Genomic DNA, 21,323 nt, shown 5'->3' with positions numbered 1-21,323 from the left:
GGAAAGTCTAACCTTGTCTGTGGTATTCTGAGTAGGATTCTGGGATTGAATGACTGTGATGAGTTTCAAACTCGCGATTGCTGGGCATGATGACAAACGCAAAAGAATCAAGGGATTCTATTCCAACATGATCGAGAACTGACAGATGATGAGCCGTGCTGTGACAGAGCATTTGGACCATTTTCTCTGAGAGGATGGGATGTAGCCATTGACAACAGTGATGCCCTACATACAGCTTTCCATAGAAAGGAGTGATAAAAATTGGATAAAAGCTGTAAGAAAGTAGAGATTCAGAAGGAAACAGCACCTCCATACACCTATCTGAAATTCCAACCATTGAATTACATAAGTAACTCTATCTTTATTTTCTATTTAATTTTTTATTATTATTATTCGAAAATTCAATAATCTCTTAATATAGTTGAATCCGCCTGACTGGGATTTACAAAATGACCATAGCTTGCTTCATACCAACAATCTCTGTGGGATCGACCCTTACTCACGTAAGGTTTATTAATTGGACGACCCAGTACACTTGCTGGTTAATTGTGTGGAGTTGTGACAAAGTGTGATTCATGTTTGAGAGCACCAAGTCTTTGGAGCCATTGTTGATGATCACAATTTCGTCCACCAGAGAGCACCAAGTCTTTAGAGCCATTGTTGATGATCACAATTTCGCCTATCAAGTTTTTGGCGCCGTTGCCGGGGATTGTTCGAGTATGGACAACTGACGGTTCATCTTGTTGCTCAGATTAGGTAATTTTCTTTTTATTTTCTTTTCAAAATGTTTTAAAAAAAATTTAAATATTTTTCAAAATATTCTCACCTGTTTTCGAAATTTTTTTTTAAAATTTTTTAAGAAGGAATTCTAGAGTTTCATGAAGCATGTTGAAATCTGGCTGGCTGTAAAGCCATGTCCAATTCTTTTGGACTGAGGCTTCCAAATCATCAGCATAGAGGCAAGTTAATTGAAATATCAGCTGTTGTATGCCTGATTTATATCCTAAAGCTGGCTGGCTATTAAGCCATGTCCAACACTTGGATTGGAGCTTTAGGCTAACATTGAAAGATTCCTGGAGTTCTTATTAAAAATTTTGAATTTCTTATTTTCTTTTTCCTATATGTTTTTCGAAAAAATAAAAAAAAATACAAAAAAATTTAGAAAATCATAAAACCAAAAATATTTTGTGGTTCTTGTTTGAGTCTTGTGTCATGTTTTAAGTTTGGTGTCAATTGCATGTTTTAAAAAATTTTTTGCATTTTTTTCGAAAATTCATGCATGGTGTTCTTCATGATCTTCAAGTTTTCTTGGTGAGTCTTCTTGTTTGATCTTGATGTTTTCTTGTTTTGTGTCTTTTATTATTTTTCATGTGCATTTTTGCATTTATAGTGTCTAAGCATTAAAGATTTCTAAGTTTGGTGTCTTGCATGTTTTCTTTGCATCAAAAATTTTTCAAAAATATGTTCTTGATGTTCATCATAATCTTCAAAGTGTTCTTGGTGTTCATCTTGACATTCATAGTGTTCTTGCAATCATCATGTGTTTTGATTCATAATTTTCATGTTGTGAGTCATTTTTATGTTTTTCTCTCTCATAATTAAAAATTCAAAAATAAAAAAATATCTTTTCCTTATTTCTCTCAAAATTTCGAAAATTTGAGTTGACTTAGTCAAAAATTTTTAAAACTTAGCTATTTCTTATAAGTCAAGTCAAATTTTCAATTTTAAAAATCTTATCTTTTCAAAACTTTTTCGAAAATAAAATCTTTTTCATTTTTCTTTTATTATTTTTGAAAATATTCTTAAATTAATTTTCAAAATCTTTTATTATTTCAAAATCAAAGGCTTTACTAACAATTAATGTGATTGATTCAAAAATTTGAAGTTTGTTACTTTCTTGTTAAGAAAGGTTCAATCTTTAAATTCTAGAATCTTATCTTTTAGTTTCTTGTTAGTCAAGTAATTAATTTTAATTTTAAAAATTAAATCTTTTTCAACCATATCTTTTTAATCATATCTTTTTATCATATCTTTTAAATCATATCTTTTTTAAAAAATTAATTTTAAAATATCTTAACTAACTTCTTATCTTCTTATCTTTTCAAAATTTATCTTACTATCTTTTTCAACTAACTAATTAATTTTTTGTTTGTTTCTTATCTTTTTCAAAACCACCTAACTACTTTTCCCTCTTAATTTTTTGAAAATATCTCACCCTTTTTCAAAATTCTTTTTAATTAATTGTTTCAAATTTTAATTTTAATTTTATTTCTTCTCTTAATTTTCGAAAATTACTAACTCTTTTTCAAAAATTTATTTTCGAATTTCTCCCTCTCTCATCTTATTCTATTTATTTATTTATTAACACTTCTCTTCATCTCAAGAATTTGACCCAATCCTCACCCCTGTGTTTGGATTCTTCACTTTTCTTCACTCTATTCCCTTCCTCTTCTACTAACATAAAGGAATCTCTATACTGTGACATAGAGGATTCCTCTTCCTTTTCTGTTCTCTTCTTTCTCATATGAGTAGGAACAAGGAAAAAGACATTCTTGTTGAAGCTGGCCCTGAACCTGAAAGGACTCTGAAGAGGAAACTGAGAGAAGCTAAAATACAACAATCCAGAGACAACCTTACTGAAATTTTCGAACAAGAAAAGGAGATGGCAGCCGAACCCAACAACAATAATGCAAGGAGGATGCTTGGTGATTATACTACACCTACGTCCAAGTTTGATGGAAGAAGCATCTCAATTCCTGCCATTGGACCAAACAATTTTGAGCTGAAGCCTCAATTAGTTGCTCTAATACAACAGAACTGCAAGTTTCATGGACTTCCATCAGAAGATTCCTACCAGTTTTTAACTGAGTTCTTATAGATCTGTGAGACTGTTAAGACTAATGGAGTAGATCCTAAAGTCTACAGGCTCATGCTTTTCCCTTTTGCTGTAAGAGACAGAGCTAGAACATGGTTGGACTCACAACCTAAAGATAGCCTGGACTCTTGGGATAAGCTGGTCACGGCCTTCTTGGTTAAGTTCTTTCCTCCTCAAAAGCTGAGCAAGCTTAGAGTGGATGTTCAAACCTTCAAGCAAAAAGATGGTGAATCCCTCTATGAAGCTTGGGAAAGATACAAGTAGATGACCAAAAAGTGTCATTCTGACATGTTTTCAGAATGGACCATGATAGATATATTCTATTATGGTCTGTCTGAGTTTTCTAAGATGTCACTGGACTATTCTGCAGGTGGATCCATTCACCTAAAGAAAACGCCTACAGAAGCTCAGGAACTTATTGAAATAGTTGCAAATAACCAATTCATGTACACTTCTGAGAGGAATTCCGTGAATAATGGGATGCCTCAGAGGAAGGGAGTTCTTGAAATTGATGCTCTGAATGCCATATTGGCTCAGAACAAAGTGTTCACTCAGCAAGTCAACATGATTTCTCAAAGTCTGAATGGATGGCAAAATGCATCCAACAGTACTAAAGAGGCATCTTCTAAAGAAGAAGCTTATGATCCTGAGAACCTTGTAATGGCAGAGGTAAATTACATGGGTGAACCTTATGGAAACACCTATAACTCATCATGGAGAAATCACCAAAATTTCTCATGGAAGGATCAATAAAAGCCTCAACTAGGCTTTAATAATGGTGGAAGAAATAGGTTTAGCAATAGCAAGCCTTTTCCATCATCTTCTCAGCAACATACAGAGACTTTTGAACAGAGCACCTCTAACTTATCAAACATAGTCTCTGATCTGTCTAAAGCCACTTTAAGTTTCATGAGTGAAACAAGGTCCTCCATCAGAAGTCTGGAGGCACAACTGGGCCAGCTGAGTAAGAAAGTCACTGAAACTCCTCCTAGTACTCTCCCAAGCAATACTGAAGAGAATCCAAAAAGAGAGTGCAAGGCCATTGACATAGTCAACATGGCTAAACATAGAGAGGAAGGAAAGGACGTGAATCCCAATGAGGAAGACCTCATGGGACGTCTCTCAAGCCTGAAGGAGTTTCCTATTGAGGACTTAAAGAAATCTGAGGCTCATATAGAGACCATAGAGATCCCATTAAATCTCCTTCTGCCATTCATGAGCTCTGAAGACTATTTTCCTCTGAAGAGGATGAATATGTAACTGGAGAGCAAGTTGCTCAATATCTAGGAGCCATCATGAAGCTGAATGCCAAGTTGTACCTCCCTTGCTCATTAGTGAACTAGATACATGGGTTCAGCAAACTTTACCTCAAAAGAGACAAGATCCTGGCAAATTCTTAATACCCTGTACCATAGGCACCATGACCTTTGACAAGGCTCCGTGTGACCTAGGGTCAGGCATAAATCTTATGCCACTCTCTGTAATGGAGAAACTGGGGATCATTGAGGTACAGCCTGCCATATTCTCATTACAAATGGCAGACAAGTCAGTAAGACAAGCTTATGAATTGGTAGAGGACGTGTTAGTGAAGGTTGAAGGCCTTTACATCCCTGCTGATTTCATAATCTTAGACACTAGGAAGGAGGAGGATGAATGCATCATCCTTGGAAGACCTTTCCTAGCCACAGCAGGAGCTGTGATAGATATTAACAGAGGAGAACTAGTCCTTCAATTGAATGGGGAGTACCTTGTGTTTAAGACCCAAGGTTATCCTCCTGTAAACATGGAAAAGGGACACGATAAGCTTCTCTCAATACAGAGTCAACCAAAGCCCCCACAATCAAACTCTAAGTTTGGTGTTGGGAGGTGATGAGCGGATAATTTATACGCTTTTTGGCATTATTTTTAGGTAGTTTTTAGTAGGATCTAGCTACTTTTAGGGATGTTTTTATTAGTTTTTATGTAAAATTCATATTTCTAGACTTTACTATGAGTTTGTGTGTTTTCCTGTGATTTCAGGTATTTTCTGGCTAGAATTGAGGGACCTGAGCAAAACTCTGATAAGAAGGCTGACAAAGGACTGCTAATGCTGTTGGAATATGACCTCCCTACACTTGAAATAGATTTTCTAGAGCTACAAAACTCCAACAATATATAATAGTCCATACTTTATTCGAGATTTGATGACGTAAACTAGCGCTCAACGCCAGTTCCATGCTGCACTCTGGAGTTAAACGCCAAAAACACATCACGAACCAGAGTTGAACGCCAAAAATACGTTACAACTTGGCGTTCAACTCCAAAAGAAGCCTCAGCTCGTGTAAAGATCAAGCTCAGTCCAAACACACACCAAGTGGGCCCCGGAAGTGGATTTATGCATCAATTACTTACTTCTGTAAACCCTAGTAGCTAGTTTAGTATAAATAGAACTTTTTACTAGTGTATTAGACATCTTTGGTCTCAGTTTTTTTCCATTATTCATCTTAGGAGACTATTGATCACGTTTGGGGGCTGGCCATTCAGCCATGCCTGAACCTTCATCACTTATGTATTTTCAACGGTGGAGTTTCTACACACCATAGATTAAGAGTGTGGAGCTCTGCTGTACCTCAAGTTTCAATGCAATTACTACTATTTTCTATTCAATTCAGTTTATTCATATTCTAAGATATTCGTTGCACTTCAACATGAAGAATGTGATGATCCGTGACACTCATCATCATTCTCACCTATAAACGCGTGACTGACAACCACTTCCGTTCTACCTTAGACCGGGCGCATATCTCTTGGATTCCTTAAGCAGCATCTTCGTGGTATAAGCTAGAATTGATGGCAGCATTCATGGGAATCCGGAAAGTCTAACCTTGTCTGTGGTATTTCGAGTAGGATTCCGGGATTAAATGACTGTGACAAGCTTCAAACTCGTGATTGCTGGGCGTGATGACAAACGCAAAAGAATCAAGGGATTCTATTCCAACATGATCGAGAATCGACAGATGATTAGCCGTGCTGTGACAGAGCATTTGGACCATTTTCACTGAGAGGATGGGATGTAGCCATTGACAACGGTGATGCCCTACATACAGCTTGCCATAGAAAGGAGTGACAAAGATTGGATAAAAGCAGTAGGAAAGCAGAGATTCAGAAGGAACACAGCACCTCCATACACTTGTCTGAAATTCCCACCATTGAATTACATGAGTAACTCATTCTTTATTTTCTGTTTATTATTTATTATTATTCGAAAACCCAATAATCAATTATTATCCGCCTGACTGAGATTTACAAGGTGATCATAGCTTGCTTCATACCAACAATCTCTGTGGGATCGACTCTTACTCACGTAAGGTTTATTACTTGGACGACCCAGTACACTTGCTGGTTAGTTGTGCGGAGTTGTGACTAAGTGTGATTCATGTTTGAGAGCACCAAGTCTTTGGAGCCATTGTTGATGATCACAATTTCGTCCACCAAGTTTTTGGCGCCGTTGCCGGGGATTGTTCGAGTTTGGACAACTAACGGTTCGTCTTTTGCTCAGATTATGTAATTTTCTTTTTAAAAAGTTTTCAAAAATTTTTTTTAAAAAAATTTCTTTGTTTTTGTTTTTCCCAAAAATTATTTTCGAAAAAAATAATAATATTTTGAAAATAAATCATTCTATGGTTTCAGAATTTTTAAGAATGGATTCTAGAGTTTCTTGAAGCATGTTGAAGCCTGGTTGGCTGTAAAGCCATATCCAAATTCTTTTGGACTAAGGCTTCAACTAATCACCACAATGCATGTAATTCCATCCTAAAGCTGGCTGGCTATTAAGCCATATCCAACCCCTGAATCGGAGCTTTAGGCTAACATTAAAAGATTCCTGGAATTCTTCTTAAAAATTTTGAATTTCTTATTTTCTTTTTCCTATATGTTTTTCAAAAAATATAAAATAAAATCCAAAAAAATTATAAAATCATAAAATCAAAAAAATTATTTTGTGTTTCTTGTTTGAGTCTTGAGTCAATTTTTAAGTTTGGTGTCAATTGCATGTTCATCCTATTCTTGCAATTTTCGAAAATTCTTGCATTCATAGTGTTCTTCATGATCTTCAAGTTGTTCTTGGTAAGTCTTCTTGTTTGATCTTGATGTTTTCTTGTTTTGTGTCTTTTATTGTTTTTCATGTGCATTTTTGCATTCATATTTAAGATTTCTAAGTTTGGTGTCTTGCATGTTTTCTTTGCATCAAAAATTTTTCAAAAATATGTTCTTGATGTTCATCATGATCTTCAAAGTGTTCTTGGTGTTCATCTTGACATTCATAGTGTTCTTGCATGCATTAAGTGTTTTGATCCAAAATATTCATGTTTTGGGTCATATTTGTGTTTTTCTCTCTCCTCATTAAAAAATAAAAAATATATCTTTTCCTTTTTTCTCTCAAAATTTCGAAAATTTGGGTTGACTTAGTCAAAAAATTTTAAAATTAGTTGTTTCTTGTAAGTCAAGTCAAATTTTCAAATTTTAAAAATTTTATCTTTTCAAAACTTTTTCAAAAGTCAAATCTTTTTCATTTTTATCTTATGATTTTCAAAAATTTAAAAATATTTTTCAAAAATCTTTTTCTTAATTTTATCTTTATTTTCGAAAATTATGCTAACAATTAATATGATTGATTAAAAAATTTGAAGTTTGTTACTTTCTTGTTAAGAAAGGCTCAATCTTTAAATTCTAGAATCATATCTTTTAGTTTCTTGTTAGTCAAGTAATTCATTTTAATTTTAAAAATTAAATCTTTTTCAACCATATCTTTTTATCATATCTTTTTATCATATCTTTTATATCATATCTTTTTCAAAATCATATCTTTTTTAAAAATTTGATTTCAAAATATTTTATCTAACTTCTTATCTTCTTATCTTTTCAAATTTGATTTTAATATCTTTTTCAACTAACTAATTAACTTTTTGTTTGTCTCTTATCTTTTTCAAAACCACCTAACAACTTTTCTCTCTCTAATTTTCGAAAATACCTCCCTATTTTTCAAAAATTCTTTTTTAATTAATTAATTGTTTTAAATTTTAATTTTAATTTTATTTCTTATCTTTATTTTTGAAAATCATTTAACTCCTTTTCAAAATTTAATTTCGAAAATTTCTCCCTCTCTCATCTTTTCCTATTTATTTATTCATTTACTAACACCTCTCTTCACTTCTCTTCATCAAAAATTACTGCCCCTATCCTTACCCTTGTGTTTGGATTCTCCTTTCTTTATCCCCTTTCTTCTTCTACTAATAATAAGGAACCTCTTTACTGTGACATAGAGGATTCCTCTTCTTTTTCTATTTTCTTCTCTTTCATATGAGCAAGAATAAGGAAAAAGGGATTCTTGTTGAAGCTGATCCAGAACCTAAAAGGACTCTGAAGAGGAAACTAAGAGAAGCTAAATTACAGCAATCCAGAGACAACCTTGCTGAAATTTTCGAACAAGAAAAGGAGATGGCAGCCGAACCTAACAACAATAATGCAAGAAGGATGCTTGGTAATTATACCACACCCACGTCTAAGTTTGATGGAAGAAGCATCTCAATTCCTGCCATTGGAGCAAACAATTTTGAGCTAAAAGCTTAATTAGTTGCTCTAATGCAACAAAACTGCAAGTTTCATGGACTTCCATCAGAAGATCCCTACCAGTTTTTAACTGAGTTCTTGCAGATCTGTGAGACTGTTAAGACTAATAGAGTAGATCCTGAAGTTTACACACTCATGCTTTTTCCTTTTGCTATAAGAGACAAAGCTAGAGCTTGGTTGGACTCTCAACCTAAAGATAGCCTGGACTCCTTGGGGATAAGCTGGTCACGGCTTTCTTGGCTAAGTTCTTTCCTCCTCAAAAGCTGAGCAAGCTTAGAGTGGATGTTCAGACCTTCAAACAAAAAGATGGTGAATCCCTCTATGAAGCTTGGGACAGATACAAACAGATGACCAAAAGATGTCCTTCTGACATGTTTTCAGAATGGACCATGATAGATATATTCTATTATGGTCTATCTGAGTTCTCTAAGATGTCACTGGACCATTCTCCAGGTAGATCCATTCACCTAAAGGAAATGCCTGTAGAGGCTCAAGAACTTATTGACATGGTTACAAATAACCAGTTCATGTACACTTCTGAGAGGAATTCTGTGAATAATGGGACGCCTCAAAGGAAGGGAGTTCTTGAAATTGATGCTCTGAATGCCATATTGGCTCAGAATAAAATGTTAACTCAGCAAATCAACATGATTTCTCAAAGTCTGAATTGATGGTAAAATGCATCCAACAGTACTAAAGAGGCATCTTCTGAAGAAGAAGCTTATGATCCTAAGAACCCTGCAATGGCAGAGGTAAATTACATGGGTGAACCTTATGGAAACACCTATAATTCATCATGGAGAAATCATCCAAATTTCTCATGGAAGGATCAACAAAAGCCTCAACAAGGCTTTAATAATGGTGGAAGAAATAGGCTCAGCAATATCAAGCCTTATCCATCATCTTCTCAGCAACAGACAGAGAATTATGAACAGAATACCTCTAACTTAGTAAATTTAGTCTCTGATCTGTCTAAGGCCACTTTAGGTTTCATGAATGAAACAAGGTCCTCCATCAGAAATCTGGAAGCACAAGTGGGCCAGCTGAGTAAGAAAATCACTGAAACTCCTCCTAATACTCTCCCAAGCAATACTGAAGAGAATCTAAAAAGAGAGTGCAAGGCCATTGATATAATCAATATGGTCGAATGCAAGGAGGAGGGAGAGGATGCGAATCCCAATGAAGAAGATCTCATGGGACGTCTCTCAAGCAGGAAGGAGTTCCCTATTGAAGATCCAAAGGAATCTGAGGCTCATATAGAGACCATAGATATTCCATTAAATCTCCTTCTGCCATTCATGAGCTCTGAAGATTATTCTTTCTCTAAAGAGGATGAAGATGTAACTGGAGAGCAAGTTGCTCAATATCTAGGAGCCATCATGAAGCTGAATGCCAAGTTATTTGGTAATGAGACTTGGGAAGGTGAACCTCCCTTGCTTATTAGTGAACTTGATACATGGGTTCAGCAAACTTTACCTCAAAAGAGACAAGATCCTAGCAAATTCTTAATACCCTGTACCATAGGCACCATGACCTTTGAAAAGGCTCTGTGTGACCTAGGGTCAGGCATAAACCTTATGCCACTCTCTGTAATGGAGAAGCTGGGGATCATTGAGGTACAGCCTGCCTTATTCTCATTACAATTGGTAGACAAGTCAGTAAGACAAGCTTATGGATTAGTAGAGGACATGTTAGTAAAGGTTAAAGGCCTTTACATTCCTATTGATTTCATAATCTTAGACACTAGGAAGGAGGAGGATGAATGCATCATCCTTGGAAGACCTTTCCTAGCCACAGCAGAAGCTGTGATAGATGTTAACAGAGGAAAATTAGTCCTTCAATTGAATGGGGACTATCTTGTGTTTAAGGCACACGGCTATCCTTCTGTAACAAGGGAGAGTAAGCATGCAGAGCTTCTCTCAGTAAAGAGTCAAACAGAGCCCCCACAGTCAAACCCTATGGTCTCTATATGAGCCTCAGATTCCTTGAGGTCCTCAATAGGGAACTCCTTTCTGTCTGTAGGACGTCCCATGAGGTCTTTCTCATTGGGATTCACGTCCTCCCCTTCCTCTTTGGATTCAGCCAGGTTGATTATATCAATGGCCTTGCACTCTCTTTTTGGATTATCTTTTGTATTGCTTGGGAGAGTACTAGGAGGAGTTTCAGTTTCTTACTCAGCTGACCCACTTGTGCCTCCAAATTTCTAATGGAGGACCTTGTTTCATTCATGAAACTTAAAGAGGCCTTAGATAGATCAGAGACTATGTTTGCTAAGCTAGAGGGGCTCTGCTCAGAATTCTTTGTCCGTTGCTGAGATGATGATGGAAAAGGTTTTCTATTGCTAAACCTATTTCTTCCACCATTGTTATTATTGAAGCCTTGCTTCTGTGGATCCTTCCATGAAAAATTCGGATGATTTCTCCATGAAGGGTTATAGGTGTTGCCAAAGGCTTCACCCATGTAATTTACCTCTGCCATTGCAGGGTTCTCAGGATCATAAGCTTCTTCTTCAGAAGATGCTTCTTTAGTACTGTTGGATGCATTTTGCAATCTATTCAGACTCTGAGATATCATATTGACTTGTTGGGTCAATATTTTGTTCTGAGCCAATATGGCATTCAGAGCATCAATTTCAAGAACTCCCTTCCTTTGAGGCGTCCCATTACTCACAGTATTCCTTTCAGAAGTGTACATGAACTGGTTATTTGCAACCATGTCAATGAGTTCCTGAGCTTTTGCAGGCATTTTCTTCAGGTGAATAGATACACCTGCAGAATGGTCCAATGACATCTTAGACAATTCAGACAGACCATCATAGAATATATCCAGGATGGTCCATTCTGAAAGCATGTCAGAAGGACACTTTTTGGTCAGTTGCTTATATCTCTCCCAAGCTTCATAGAGGGATTCACCTTCTTTCTGTCTGAAGGTTTGAACATCCACTCTAAGTTTACTCAGCTTTTGAGGAGGAAAGAACTTGGCTGAGAAAGCCGTGACCAGCTTATCCCAAGAGTTCAGGCTATCTTTAGGTTGGGAGTCCAACCATACTCTAGCTCTGTCTCTTACAGTAAAAGAGAAAAGCATAAGCCTGTAGACCTCGAGCTCAACCCCATTAGTCTTAACAGTATCACAGATCTGCAAGAATTCAGTTAAGAACTGAAAAGGATCTTCTGATGGAAGTCCATAAAACTTACAATTTTGTTGCATCAGAGAAACTAATTGAGGCTTTAGCTCAAATTTGTTTGCTCCAATGGTAGGAATTGAGATGCTTCTTCCATGTAAGTTGGAATTTGGTGCAGTAAAGTCACCAAGCATCTTCCTTGCATTGTTGTTGGGTTCGGCTGCCATATCTTTTTCCTGTTCAAAAATTTCAGTTGGGTCATCTTCAGAGTGTTGTGCTTTAGCTGCTCTTAGCTTCCTCTTCAAGGTCCTTTCAGGTTCATGATCAGCTTCAACAAGAATGTCTTTTTCCTTGTTCTTGCTCATATGAGGGAGAAGAAAACAAAGAAAGTATGAAAATCTCTATGTCACAGTATAGAGATTCCTTTATGTGAGTAGAAGAAGAAAAGACTAATAGAAGGAGGAGAAAAATTTGAACACAAAGTAGAAAAGAGGGTTCGAATTTTTAGATGAAGAGAAGTGTTAGTAAATGAATAAATAAATAGAAGGAGATGAGAGATAGGAGTTTTCGAAAATTGTTTTTGAAAAATGGTTAGTGATTTTCGAAATTAGAGATAGAAAAGTAGTTAGGTGGTTTTGAAAAAGATAAGAAACAAACAAAAAGTCAATTAGTTAGTTGAAAAAGATTTGAAAATCAATTTTGGAAAGATAAGAAGTTAGAAAAGATTTTTGAAATTGATTTTGAAAAAGATATGATTTGAAAAAGATATGTTTGAAAAGATGTGATTGAGATTTGTTTTGAAAAAGATTTGAAAAAAAAACTAAAAAGATTTGATTTTTAAAAATTAAAATTGATTACTTGACTAACAAGAAACTAAAAGATATGATTCTAGAATTTAAAGATTGAACCTTTCTTAATAAGAAAGTAACAAACTTCAAATTTTTGAATTAATCACATTAATTGTTAGTAAAGTTTTTGAAAATAAAAGAAAAATAAGAAAAAGATTTTGAAAAATAATTTTTAAAATTTTCGAAAATAATAAAAAAATGAAAAAGATTTAATTTTTGAAAAAAGATTTGAAAAGATAAGATTTTTTTAAAATTGAAATCTTGACTTGACTAACAAGAAACAACTTATTTTAAAATTTTTTGACTAAGTCAACCCAAAATTTCGAAAATTATGAGGAAAATAAGGGAAAGATATTTTTTTGATTTTTTTGAATTTAATGATGAGAGAGAAAAATAACTAAATGACTCAAAACATAAAAATTATGAATCTAAACCAATGATGCATGCACGAACACTATGAATGTCAAGATGAATACCAAGAACACCTTGAAGATCAAGATGAACATTAAGACTTAGTTTTGAAAAATTTTCAAGAAAAGAAAAATATGCAAGACACCAAACTTAGAGATTTTTCATGTTTAGACACTATGAGTGCAAAAATGCATATGAAAAACAAGAAAAGATACAAAACAAGAAAATATGAAGATCAAACAAGAAGACTTACCAAGAACAACTTGAAGATCATGAAGAACACATGCATGAATTTTCGAAAACATTTAGAAAAATTAAAACGTTCAATTGACACCAAACTTAAAAATTGACTCAAGACTCAAACAAGAAACACAACAATATTTTTGATTTTATGATTTTATAATTTTTTTTGGATTTTTCGAAAATTATTTTCTGGAAAAACGAAAACAAAGAAAAATTTTGAAAGATTTTTGAAAACTTTTTGAAAATAAAATAGACGTTGAAACAAGAAGAAAATTACCTAATCTGAGCAACAAGATGAACCGTCAGTTGTCCAAACTCGAACAATCCCCGGCAACGGCGCCAAAAACTTGGTGCACAAAAATTGTGATCTCTAACGATGGCGCTCAACTTGGTATGCGCGTTTATAATCTCAACACTTTCTTCACAACTTCGCACAACTAACCAGCAAGTGCACTGTGTCGTCCAAGTAATAAACCTTACGTGAGTAAGGGTCGATCCCACGGAGATTGTTGGTATGAAGCAAGCTATGGTCATCTTGTAAATCTCAGTCAGGTGGATTCTAATGGTTATAATGGTTTTCGAATATAAAGATAAATAAAGCATAAAATAAAGATAGAGATACTTATGTAATTCATTGGTGGGAATTTCAGATAAGCGCATGAAGATACTATGTTCCTTCTGAATCTCTGCTTTCCTACTGCTTTCATCCAATCATTCTTACTCCTTTCTATGGCAAGCTGTATGTTGGGAGATCACCGTTGTCAATGGCTACTGTCCGTCCTCTCAGTGAAAATGGTCCAGGTGCGCTGTCACCACACGGCTAATCATCTGTCGGTTCTCGATCATGTAGGAATAGGATTTACTATCCTTTTGCGTCTGTCACTACGCCCTACAGTCGCGAGTTTGAAGCTCGTCACAGTCATTCAATCCCTGAATCCTACTCGGAATACCACAGACAAGGTTTAGACTTTTCAAATTCTCAAGAATGCTGCCAATGGATTCTAGCTTATACCACGAAGATTCTGATCAAGGAATCCAAGAGATATTCATTCAAGCTTATTTGCATATAGAACGAAAGTGGTTGTTAGGCACACGTTCATAAGTGAGAATGGTGATGAGCGTCACATAATCATCACATTCATCAGGTTCTTGAGTGCGAATGGATATCTTAGAATAAGAATAAGCATGAATTGAATAGAAGAACAATAGTACTTTGCATTAATACTCGAGGTGTGTAGAAACTATGGTGTGTAGAAACTCCACCGTTGAAAATACATAAGTGATAAAGGTCCAGGAATGGCCGTGAGGCCAACCCCCAAAACGTGATCAAGGGATCAAAAGATAATCCAAAGATATCCCCAAAGATGTAAATACAATAGTAAAAAGTTCTATTTATACTAAACTAGTTACTAGGGTTTACAGAAATAAGTTTAAGTGCAGAAATTCACTTCCGGGGCCCACTTTGATGTGTGCTTGGGCTGAGCTTGAGCTTTACACGTGCTAAGGCTTCTCTTAGAGTTAAACGCCAAGTTGTAACGTGTTTTTGGCGTTTAACTCTGGTTTGTGACGTGTTTCTGGCGTTTTACTCCAGAATGCAGCATGGAGCTGGCGTTGAACGCCAATTTGCGTCATCTAAAATTGAATGAAGTATGGACTATTATATATTGCTGGAAAGCCCTAAATGTCTACTTTCCAAAGCAATTAAGAGCGCGCCATTTAGAGTTCTGTAGCTCTAGAAAATTCATTTCGAGTGTAGGGAGGTCAGAATCTAACAGCATCTGTAGTCCTTTTTTAGTCTCCTATCAGATTTTTGCTCAGGTCCCTCAATTTCAGCCAGAAAATACCTGAACAAAAAAACACACACAAACTCATAGTAAAGTCTAGAAATATGAATTTTGCATAAAAACTACTAAAAACATCCCTAAAAGTAGCTAGATCCTACTAAAAACTACCTAAAAACAATGCCAAAAAGCGTATAATTTATCCGCTCATCAATGTGAATTTGCATGAGAATGAAAGTTCGATTAAGCTCATGTCTCTTCTTATAGTGGGGCTTACAACTGCAATCCTGAATAGTTTTGGCATCTCACTCTCCTTTGAATTAGAAGGATGTCACTGTCTTTTGAAATTAGAATCCGGATAATATTATGAATTCTCTGATCTTTATACTCCAGTTTTAATCCTTGAACACAGCAAAATTTACTTTAATTCTCTTTTCTTTGGTGCTTTGCACCTTGGGCCTAGCCGTGACTTTAAGTGTTTTGTCTCAAGCTTCACTTGACACAAAAATACCACAAGCACTTAACTGGGAAACTCTCCTTAAGTTTTGAATTTCCTTTAAGTTACTCCCAAACAGTAGTGCTCAAAGCCCTTGGCATACCCTGTTAAACGCACTTGGTCTCGACTCTAAGTGTTCTGTCTCAATGATTATTTGACACAAAAACACCACAAGCATATGACTAGGGAAACAACTCTTTGAGCTTTTAATCATGTCTGACCTCCCTAGTCATTGATGCTCTGAGCCTTGGACCTTGCTTTTTTCTTTTGCTGTTTCTTTTGCTTCAAGGGTTAAACTTTTACTTATTTTAGAAAATTCATAATAACTTTCAAAATTCCTGTTCCTTATACATCAACATCTTTTGATTCAAATTCAAATATGCACTGTTCATGTCATGCATTCAGAGTTACAGAAAATACCACCACATTAGGATAAATGAGACTACTCTTAAATTAAACTCAATTTCTCATGCAATACGTCACTTCTTTTTCTTTTGAATTCAAGCTCGGTGAGTAATGCATGAGATACCTTTCAACATTAAAGCAATTAAAATAAAATAAATAAAAATAGCAAAATAAACTGAAACTTAGGAATTGAAATAACAAAGGATCATGCAATAACTAAAACAAAACAGCAGAAAACCAGAACATAACATAGTAAGAGCGGGAGGAAATAATATAGAATGAAAGGAACTCAACCACCTCAGTTATCCTAGTGGCCGTCTCATTCTTCAGGTTGTGCTCCTCCGTGAAAATGATTCGCCTCCCTTTGGTGTCATTAAAATAAACAGAAAATCTACAAGCAAAGCGACAACACCAAACTTAAAGGTTTGCTTGTCCTCAAGCAAAGAAGAACTGAAAACAGAGAGGGACATAAAAACAATTAGTATGATAAAATAAGTATAAAAGGATAAAAGAACAAGAGAGAATTAGGATTTGGGAGGGAGAGAGAATTGAAATCTAGGTGGCGCGCTGGGTAAGTGATGCGGCGCGATCGACGCATATGTGTTAGGCACGCACACACGTGGTTGGCCACATGGTGAGGGTGACGCATACGCGTCAGGGACGCGAACGCGTGGGTTGAGTTGCGCGGCTAGCACAGTACCAGTGCGAGACCAGCATAACTTTCGGCCATGCCCCCGTTTACGTCAATTTTTTCAAGGCACGCGTGCGTGTTAGGCACGCGCACGCGTGGGTGGTCCGTGAACCAGAGGGACGCGTACGTGTCTGGTACGCGTACGCGTGGGTGAGCTGGTGCGCATTGCATAGTTCCTGCACAACTCCAACGCAACTTACGGCCTATTTTCTCTTCTCTCGCTCTTTCTCTTTTTTTTTTAAAATATTCGATTCCTGTTCTAAAATAGCTGCATGATCAAAACACACGTAAAATGAAAGAAAAACAGTAAAAACTCAATAAAAATCAAATAAATAAGAAAATCACTACTACGAAAAATAACTAAGGATACGAAATTATCGGGTTGCCTCCCGACAAGCGCTTCTTTACCGTCACTACGGTCAGCTCCTCTAAGGAGGAGGATCATAGGGGCTCAGCTCTTCACCCCTTACTTTGAACTTCTTTCCTGTGTCTCCATAAAGTAGCTCAATATGCTCTAGAGAGAGGATTCTGTTTAGTGTATAAATCCACACTAGATTGCTAGTCAACACCACTTTCATTCCTAGGGAGAAACCTTCAGTGGGGATCTTTTTGTTTCTCCATCCTCTGGGTACTTTCTTCTTTTTGGGAACCTCCTCCTTGGTGGATGATGCATTCCCGACACCAAACTTAGGTTTGATGTCAGGAGAAATTTTATTGGTTGTCACCAAAGGAGGTTTGAGCTGCAATTTCTGCTGTGCATCATCAGGGGGTTCTTGAAGGTTTGGATCAATAAGCTCAGTCTGCATGCACCTCTCTTCTTCACCTGCTGAATGTATATCTTTGAAGACATGAAAGACTAGCTGCTTGTCATGCACTCTAAGCACTAATTCACCCACTTCTACATCAATCAGAGCTCTTCTAGTGGCTAGGAATGGCCTTTCTAGAATTATAGAGGCATTCTCATCCTTCCCTGTGTCAAGAATCACAAAATCTGTTGGGAGGAAGAACTTACCCACTTTGACCAAGATATTCTCCACTAATCCATATGTAGGCTTCATAGATTTGTCTGCCATCTGTAATGCTATCCTTGTGGGTTGTGCCTCTTGGATTTGCAGCTTCTTCATCACAGAAAAGGGCATTAAATTGATGCTTGCTCCCAGATCACATAACGCTTTCTCAAAGGTTGTGCTCCCAATGGTGCATAGAATTTAAAAACTCCCTGAATCTGGCATCTTCCTTGGCAAGTTACTTTGAATTATGGCACTACATTCCTTAGTCAGGACCATTGTCTCATCACCCTTTAAAGGCTTCTTCTTTGACAACAATTCCTTCATGAATTTGACATAGAGAGGCATTTGCTCCAAAACCTCAGCAAAAGGAATATTGATCTGCAACTTTCTGAAGACTTCCAAGAACTTTGAAAACTGCTTGTCCTTGGTCTCCTTTTGAAGTCTCTGAGGATATGGCATTCTAGACTTGTACTCAAGAGCCTTTGGCAATGTAGGATAAGTGTCAAGAGAGTCTGGGAATGGGTTGTCTGCACGCTTTGGAGGGACATGCTCTACTTCTTCCTTCTTCTCCTCTGGAGCTTCTTTTTCAACTGGCTCCTCATTAACTTGTGCTTCCATACTTGCCACTTGTCCACTTATCAAGGTGATAGCCTTGCATTCCTCTCTTAGATTTGGAATTGTGTTACTAGGAAGGCTATTGGTGGTCCTCTGATTAATTTTATTAACTTTTGTGGCTAATTGACCCATCTGAATCTCAAAGTTCGTGATTGATGCTCTGGTTTCCTGTCTAAAATTTGCAAATATTGCTTCCAAATCATTATTCTGCTGGGGCTGAGAAGTTGCTTATTGAGATGACTAAAACTGGTGGTTATTAAAATTATTCTGTTGAAAACCATCCTGAGAATTATTATTAAAATTCTGTGGCCTCTGAGGTTGCTCTCTCCACCCAAAGTTTGGGTGATTTTTCCACCACTGATTGTAGGTCTTAGAATAGGGATCATTATTGGGATTTCTAGGAGCACTCCCCATGTAATTGACCTGTTCAGAAGAAGATTGAGCATAATCATAATTTTCATGTTGCATAAAATTATCTGTCATGTCATAAGAGACCTCTTGAGATGGATTTAGGGTGTTGATAGCTGAGACTTGCATGCCACCCATCTGTTGAGTAAGTAGACTTATTTGATGAGACATAAGCTTGTTCTGAGGAAGAATAGCATTAAGAGCTTCTACTTCCATAACACCCTTCTTTTGAGGAGCCTCAGAGTTCACAGAATTCCTGTTAGATGAGTATAAATATTGGTTGCTTGCAACCAATTCAATAAGCTCAATAGTCTCCTCCGGTGTCTTTTTCTTGTACAGTGAACCACCTGCAGAATTATCTAAGCACATCTTGGACATTTCACCCAAACCTTCATAAAAGATATCTAGTTGGGTCCATTTGGAGAACATGTCCGGAGGGCATTGCCTAGTCAGTAACTTGTATCTCTCCCAAGCTTCATAAAGAGTTTCACCATCCTTCTGCCTGAAAGTCTGAACCTCCACCCTAAGCTTAATCAGCTTCTTTGGTGGGAAAAATTTAGTAAGAAACTCAGTAACAACCTTGTCCCAAGTATCTAAACTGTCCTTGGGTTGAGAATCTAGCCATAGCTTTGCTCCATCCCTAAGAGCAAATGGGAAGAGCATGAGTTTGTACACCTTTAGGTTCACTCCATTTGTCTTCACAGTATCACAAATCTGCAGAAAAGTAGAAATAAATTGATTTGGGTCTTCGTGGGAAAGACCATGATACTGGCAGTTTTGTTGCACCAAAGTGACCAATCGTGGCTTCAACTCAAAGTTGTTCGCAGCTATAGGAGGCACCACAATGCTTTTTCCATAGAGATCTGTAGTAGGAGCAGAGTAAGAGCCAAGTACTCTCCTTTGTTGCTCATTCCCATTCGGATTTGCCACATTGGCATTAGCAGCATTATTAGAATCCATAGTGGATTCTGCAGCCTTGTAAAGTCTTGCTTGTTGCAAACGTCGCCTGAAAGTCCTTTCAGGTTCAAGATCAAAGTCTACGAGATGTTCTCTGTCTCTGTTCCTGTGCATAAACAAACAGAAGACAAGAAAAGATGGAACTCTCTACGTCAGAGTGCAGAGAATTCCCAGTGAGGTAACCTGAATAAAGAGATAAAAATATTGAATAAAACAAACAAACACTAAAATTCGAAAATTACTAGAAAAATTAAGACTAAAAATTTTCGAAATTATTAGGCAATTTAATTAAGAAAAATTAAAATAAGACTAACTAGGAAACACCAAACTTAATTTCAAAAATTAAGAAAAATATTATCACTATTTAATTAATTATTTTTTTTCGAAAATACTAAAGTAAAATTTAAATAAATTAAAACTAAAACGCCTAATCTAAGCAATCAAACAACTAATAGTTGTTAATCACTATCAATCCCCGGCAACGGTGCCAAAAACTTGGTGCGGAATTTATAACCACAAACTAACCGGTAAGTGCACCGGGTCATACCAAGTAATACCTCAAGTGAGTGGGGGTCGATCCCACGAGGATTGATGGATCAAGCAACAATAATTGAGTAATTAGCTTAGTCAGACAAACAGAAAATGATTTTGAAGAATCAAAAGCATTAACAGTAAATTCAGAGATATTAGAAAGACAGGCAAGTAAATAATTTGGAAAAAAACAATATGAAGAAGGCAGTTAAGGCTTCAGAGTTATTTATTTTTCGGATTGACTTTTCTTATTAATTTATTTTAATCATGCAAGATTTATATCACGGCAAACTATATGTGACTAGACCCTAATTCCTTAGACCTTTCTAGTATCCTCTAAAATTCATCAACCGCCAATTTCTTGGTCAATTAATTCCAATTAGGGGGTGAAGTTCAATTCTAGTTATTATGCCACAAAAATTCTAATTACCCAAATATAAGAGGATTATATGTCACGTATCCCGTTAAGTCCAGATAATTAGAATTTAGGAGAAATTGTTTTCAAGCTGTTGTTCAAGTAAAGAGCTTTTCCAAGTTATACAAGAACTCAATTAGAAAGAGGGTCATACTTCCGTTCCACCCAAATTTATAAGATAAAGAACGAAAACAATTCTTGAAATATAAATCAAAACATGAATTAAAATAGAAAAATAATAGTATCAATCAATACAATAGACAGAACTCTTAACCTTAACAGTGGAGGTTTAGTTGCTCATGGTTCAGAGAGAAAAATGAAGATTCAGGTAAATTGTAAAGTGCGGAATGTCAATTGGAATAGAATCGAATTATCTTTTACATCTAATCCTAATTAATTTAAAATCTAATTTCTAAAATTAAAATAATATCTTTTTCCTATTTTAAAAATTTAAATTTAAACCAGAATTAATTAAATAATTTGCGCCTTGTAACGTGGGGACTACTTGGCTTCACTGGATCCGTGCCTAAGTTGGCAAAGAGCTGCTCCTTACTTGAGTGCCAAAATGGGGCCCAGAAATTGCCCCCAGCATTTTTTGCACGTGACGCATAACACGCGTACGCGTCAGTCATGCGTACGCGTCGATGGTCTTCTTCGGGTGTCACGCGTACGCGTCAGGTACGCGCACGCGTCGCTGTGCAAATCTCCAAATTATGCGCATGCGTCGCTCCTCGCTGGTCATCTCCTTTAATTCCCGTGCTCCGAATTCAGCCAAATGCTACCTAAAATAAACGGAATTGCACAAGACTCAAAGTAGCATCCATAGTGGCTAAAAGATAATTAATTCTTGATTAAACTCAACAATTTAAATGTAAATTCACTAGGAAAAGATAGAAAAGATGCTCATGC

General features: G+C 36.3%; 3 non-coding genes across 3 annotated transcripts; 2 read left to right on the top strand and 1 right to left on the bottom strand.

Moving 5' to 3' along the window:
- Positions 1-3,061: 3,061 nt before the first annotated feature.
- On the bottom strand, positions 3,062-3,165 carry LOC130964375 (small nucleolar RNA R71). Its single transcript, XR_009080472.1, has one exon. It is a non-coding gene; the product is annotated as a small nucleolar RNA R71 (small nucleolar RNA).
- Positions 3,166-11,326: 8,161 nt separating this feature from the next.
- On the top strand, positions 11,327-11,434 carry LOC130963921 (small nucleolar RNA R71). The gene has a single exon (XR_009080037.1). It is a non-coding gene; the product is annotated as a small nucleolar RNA R71 (small nucleolar RNA).
- A 7,501-nt stretch (positions 11,435-18,935) lies between these two features.
- On the top strand, positions 18,936-19,042 carry LOC130964061 (small nucleolar RNA R71). The gene has a single exon (XR_009080172.1). It is a non-coding gene; the product is annotated as a small nucleolar RNA R71 (small nucleolar RNA).
- The last annotated feature ends 2,281 nt before the right edge of the window (positions 19,043-21,323 follow it).

This window comes from Arachis stenosperma, chromosome 2 (genome assembly GCF_014773155.1).
Source record: "Arachis stenosperma cultivar V10309 chromosome 2, arast.V10309.gnm1.PFL2, whole genome shotgun sequence".
NCBI classification, from domain to species: domain Eukaryota; kingdom Viridiplantae; phylum Streptophyta; class Magnoliopsida; order Fabales; family Fabaceae; genus Arachis; species Arachis stenosperma.
Note: the sequence above shows the minus strand (reverse complement) of the source record. Positions and strands in the feature narration are given on the sequence as shown.